The 6,216-nt window shown below is 29.6% G+C and overlaps 1 protein-coding gene across 1 annotated transcript in view; it reads left to right on the top strand.

Annotated features, from left to right (window-relative positions):
• Positions 1–785: 785 nt before the first annotated feature.
• LOC105450365 (histidine decarboxylase) overlaps positions 786–6,216 on the top strand; it is a 24,354-nt gene continuing 18,923 nt past the window's right edge. Inside the window, exon 1 of the mRNA XM_011690156.1 lies at positions 786–947. The gene's annotated coding sequence lies outside the window, so the exon portion shown is untranslated. The remainder of the gene's footprint in view (positions 948–6,216) is intronic.

Genomic DNA, 6,216 nt, shown 5'->3' with positions numbered 1-6,216 from the left:
TTTATTTAGAATAATAAGTTCTAAATAATTTTTTTACTTTTTCTTATTTAAAAATAGATATTATAAATAATGCTTTTTTAAATACGACCGATCCCTGATAAGCAGAAGTCGGTAAAGTAACTGATATAACTTATTTAAAATAACAAATATGAAATAGATTCCAAAAACATGACTTATTTAAAATAAAAAATATAAAATAAATTTCAAAAACGTATTTAAAATATAAAATATAAAATAGATCAGAAGAAGCTATTTAAAATAATAAATACTAAATAACTCTTTTACTTTTTGTTATTTAAAATACATATTTTAAATAATGTTATTTTAAATACGATCGACCTCTGGTATATATTATTATATTATATAATATATTATATTATATAATTTTCGCATAAAATTAGACAATTTAACTTTTATATTCTGTTACATTATGACACTTTCTTTTTCTAATAAAAGTATTACACATATAATTTTTTAAGGCCTACAATTTTACTTATAATATTTTTTTTGGAATTTGTTGTTAAATCTCAATTTCTTGAATATTAAGATATTTTTTATATTATTACTGTTGGACACGGATTTTTATTTTATGCTGTTTTTTTTGTGAAACTTCGAGATTCGTTGTGCGAACTTATTTTTATCATAGTGGGTGGTGTCTTGGGGCAGTAAATCGTGGTCACAGGACTCATCGTTCTCGGCTTCCTCGTTACGCTTGCGCTATCAGAGGAATTGTACGCGGAGCGCGCGGCTATATAAAAGCCAGCCACTTGTTGAGCGACACGCATTCTGCCGATTCGCTTCCGTCGCGGATATATCCTGCTCGAGGACGAAAAGGGGAGCGAACATCCGACGGGTGACCACGACGGTATTTCCCGTATTGTGCGACTTCAAGTTACAACTCCAGCTCAATCCGTCACAAGAGTGATTGACGTGGGACTTCCGATAAGGTCAGCCGATCAAACCAAATTAACGAATTAGACAAACTAAATTAATATTCATCAAAGAATGAATTAGTTTCATATACGCTAGAGAAATAAGCACAAGCTGTTTACAAATAACTTGACTGCAAACATGGTTTTTATCAGTTTTGAATTTGCAAGTATTGTATATTATGTTAATTTTAGTAGCATTAACGCCTTACTTGGTTTATTTACCCATTTATTGCAGGATTTAAAATTCAATTCGCTGAGCTTCTGAATATAATTGTTTTTCTACATCTACTTCCGTATAAAAATGGAGATTTTTCGATTCAGATTCAATTCTTTAACAATCAAGTATCTACATTAAAATATATTATAAATAGAAATCTATCTATAAAAGTAAATTTTTTAAAAGTTTTATTTTTCCATTATTATGTGTTCGTCGTTGTTTTTACAAAAAGTGACAGTAACAAAATAATACCTAAACAGATATCTTTTAATTTAATTAAAAAATATAATTTTGTGATAACTTCATATGAAGTAATGAAAATAATTCATTTACAGTCAACTTTATTTGATATATTTGTGGTATCAGTATCTTTGTAAAGGTAAATATAGTTTTCAAAATAAGCTTGTGTTTAAAATTGATTAAGCTGAACTTTGAATTCTGTATTTAAAACTTGCAGTGTTTTGCAACAATTTTTCGACATCTTTGGTTTGGTTAATTTTAAATTTTAATTTTATGTGTAATTCATTGTTAATTTAGTATCATTATAACGTCTTACTTGGTCTATTTGCTCATTTATTACGATTTAAAATTCAATTCGCTGAGCTTCTGAAGATAATTTTTTTTTTACATCTATTTCCATATAAAAATGGAGATTTTTCGATTCAGATGATTTAGTTTTTTAACAATTAAGTATTGAAAATAACAGAGTGGCTTAATTTATTTGTAGAATCTGTAATCGCTTTTAATGAAACATATACATAGCAATACATACACATATGTACATTTGAGTGTGCATTATTATAATATCCGTCGAATTCGTTTATGTGAAAGAAAATCGATTTATCACAATCTTTATGAAGTTTATGTGATTTAATCTGCGAATACAGATCCGGATAATTAATTGGAAAATTTAAGAGATTTTGATAAAAATAAACAACGTGTTATTGGCCAAATGGAAAAAAGCGCATCATGCATATGTAAACAATTTTGTTATTAACATTCAAATATCTTAATTATTTAAACCAAATACTATCTGTATCGTTTTAACACGTAACTATTAGCAACAGTATTATTTGGTTAATTGAAACAGGATAGTTCTAGTTGCATTGAACTTTAAAGTGGTAATTGTTTCTAGCAGTGTAGCAAATAAGTTGTGTGTAAAACACGTGACTTTCTCTCTCTCTCTCTCTCTCTCTCTCTCTCTCTCTCTCTTATTTTCACTCTCACAACAGCATCTTCATTGATCATAGTTCATAATTGTATACTCTTTTTTCGAGAATATTTGTGAGATTTTGACTCGAAATTACATTATATATTGATATTTCGAGATTAAATAGATATAATACAAAAGAAAATTGGTATAATAGTAACCTAAATCTAAACAGATTTTTATAATTATAATATTGCAGCAACATTGTAATGTTTCTGCAATATAGCTTAAATGTTGCAATGTTGCTGCCAATATTGTAACATTTAACCTATATTGCAGATATATATAGATGTAGTCACATTAAACACAAAAATATCGTTGACTTATTTTTATTTGTTATATATTTTAAGTCCGTTATTATCCTTATGTTTAATATTTTTGAATGAAACTTTCCTTGGATCAATGTTTATAAAATTTCTTTTGGTTCTATTTATAGTAGGCCTGTCCAAATCTCGGATTGAGAGCTGAAACGCTACTACCTCTTCCTCATCTCGATCGAGCGAGACAGAGAGTAAATGGACAAGGATAGGTCTAGAGCTTTGTTTTAATTCGTAGTTGTAACGTCTATTCTTGATTACTCTTGCTCGATCGGGACGAGGGAGAGGTGGTAGTTCGCAAGTCGAGATTTAGATTTTGGACAGGCCGGATTTATAAAATATATTGGCAAAATGTAACTTTACGATACTTTATATGTGAATTTATGAAATTTGACGTATACTTGATTTGGTTTGAACGCGCGTTTGGATTACTCGATAATTGTTAAGGCGTTTTGATGGTACCGCTATCAAATGCCACTATCAAATGCCTAACTGGCATTTTCTTCGTTGAATCGCGAATCACTGATGGAGAATCCGCGGGCGGCCGACGGCGTCGCGGATAAATCTCTCAGCAAACGGCTCGGCAGCGGTGAAAGCTACGGGAAATTACAAAAGTCGGAAGCGGAAACAGAGGAAGGACGAGCTTTTAATATCGCCGGGCGTCATTCTGGGCTTTAGATCGTCGTTACTGCTTGTGACCAGTTCGATTTTCCGTTCTGTGCGCGTCTTGCGATTCTTTTCGCTTCTGCTAAGATCATCTTGTCGAAACTGTGATTCCGATCTATCGCCAAAATATGTTTCTTACTTTTTATGACGTTATATCAAATTTCTCTATTAAAATTATGCGTTAATTAATTATTTAAATATTGAATTACTTTTTATTTGTGCCATTAAAATAGATGTACAAATAATTTAGTAATTATAATATTATGTTAATAAATTTTGTAATAAGAAAATTATGCTGAAAGATATTTGTTTTGACAAAAAATAAAAAATTTTATTTCTTGTTTTTGCAATTATTGTGTTATACAAAATAAAATTTGTATCACATTGCATATCTATACAAAATTGATTACAGTGCTCTTACCAAAACTCTTTAAAAAAAAAAAAAAGATTACGCCAAGTATATAAAAATGTATCGTACGTTACACCAAACTCTCTAAACCAAAAATATTATTTTAACAAATAAAAATTGTCCAAAAACAAATATAAAATTATATAAGTTGCCAAGTATTTGATTAGACATAGAAGCAAAAATATTTTTTAATAAACCATTTAACCATCTTAAAGTATAGCAAAAGTTTAGCAGCAAAAGTTTAAGGCCATTGTATTTCCAAATATTTTTATTTCATAAAACAGGCTTAAAGCGACTAAAATGACCAATGGGATTATAATGAAGCAAAAACTTAGCCCGGATTGCATTAATATTTAATTGATAAGATGTATATAAAATGTGGGCACGCCAAGTTTTTGCTTCACTATGATCCCATTGGTCATTTTAGTTACTTTAAGCCTGTTATATGAAATAAAAATATTTGGAAAGACAATGGTATTAAACTTTTGCTGCATATACTTTTGGATGGTTAAATATATGATTTATTAAAAAATATTTTTGCTTCTATGTCTAATAAAATACTTGACAAATACTTGTATAACCTCATATTTGTTTTTGGACAATTTTTATTTGTTAAAATAATATTTTTGGTTTAAGAAAGATGTAACATACGATACATTTTTATGTACTTGGCGTAATCTTTTTCTTTTTTTTTAAAGAGTTTTGGTAGGATACAGGGCCTTCGAAAAGTCCAAAACCGTTGATATATTTTTAAAACAATCAACTCTAGCAAAAATTATGTAAGAAACAAAGTTATAGGATTTTTAAAAATATAATGATAAGAATTTAATAAGACTTTGGGTTGAATCTGCAAAGTCATATAAAGATCAAGTTAATTTTTTTTAAATGGAGACCTTTATTTTTTTTATTGCATGTCCTTGTAGCTTATTTTTAGAGCTTCTCAACACACTACAGTAAAGCATTTTTTCTTTAAGTAAATCTCTTATGAAGCTAATAAACTTACGTACAGTCCCGCCGTAAATTAACATTATTTCAGGTGTTCAAACAACAGCTGAAACCTTTAATTTGAATGTTCAGGATTATGACACCTTACATCAAGGTTAAAACCATTGTTTCTATTATTTTTATTTTTTTGTAAAGAGGAAAGAGTATATTATTACACATTTGTATTTTCGTTTTTATGTATACATACGTGAGGTCTGTGGTAATAATTTATACGTAGATAAGAAATGAGTCATGTTCGGATAATTTTCGTAATTCATACGCAACATTTGCATTTTTTTAGAAAATGTGCGGCAACGTTTTTGAAATATCTAAGGTCACATTATATTTCAAAATTTCCTAATTTCGAAATATCACTATATTTTGAAATATAATTGTTAACAATCAGCGATAGCGTTTATACGGATATTATTAGGAAATATGTGATTAGGAAATATATAAAATGCCGCAAGATTCAAATTAAATTAATATTATCAGTCTTTACTTTCTCATTTTGACCCGTTAATCAAAAATTAGTCCATAAAATAATTTTAACTTGGTGCACTTATTGTTAGTCTGCTATAAAATAATAATTTTTTAGAGAACAGAAATGTACGTAAAACGTACTTATTGATATTGCACGTGCCAAAACAAATAATTATTCTTCTCGAACCTATGTGTCACAAAATCGGCACAATATGCGGTTTGTTAGATAGAGCCATTATGTTGTCCCACCCATCCTATCAGCAGAAGAATTTAGAGTTTTGTGTCAAGCTGCTCCTCGACAATGCCTATCCGTTGGAGCTAATTTTCAAAACTATAAACAATCGGTTGAAGAATATCGAGAGAAGTTTGCCACACGATTCGATTTGCGGAACTAACAGTAATTTTACATCCCAAGAACGCGAAAATAAGTTTGCCGTAATACCATTCATACGAGGCATCTCAGAAAGAGTTGCGCCTCTTATTAGACACACGATCACATACAGTGGGTTTCCGCTGTCTAAACAATCTCAACCCCATCATCAGAGCACATAAAGATAAACCCGAATTTTTTGCAAAAAATAATGTAGTATATAAAATTAACTGTAACGACTGCGACGCCTCGTATGTGGGTCAGACGGTCAGACCAAAAGGCAGCTCAAGACCAGAATCAAAGAACATAAGAATAACATAAGAGGAGATCCGTCGAGACATTCCGTTATCACGGAGCATATCAAGGTTCACCCAAAAAAAAATAATTTTAATATTAGTGGAATCCGCTAAATCTTAGAGGATTTTATTCTTGTATATGGCCTCAAGAGGAATCCTCTGAAATTAAGAGGAAAATATTCTGTGCACAATATTCTAATAGTTACAATAATTTCGTTTTGACATTTACAGTACAAATCTTGTACTGTAAATCTATATTTATAATGCATATTATTTGTACTGTAGTTTTTCAGTATGTACGATGAATAACGGAACTCAGTCTTACTGCGTCT

The sequence above is a fragment of the Wasmannia auropunctata genome, unplaced genomic scaffold (assembly GCF_000956235.1).
Source record: "Wasmannia auropunctata unplaced genomic scaffold, wasmannia.A_1.0 LD336062.1, whole genome shotgun sequence".
Lineage (NCBI taxonomy): Eukaryota > Metazoa > Arthropoda > Insecta > Hymenoptera > Formicidae > Wasmannia > Wasmannia auropunctata.
This window is presented reverse-complemented; position numbering and strand designations above follow the sequence as displayed.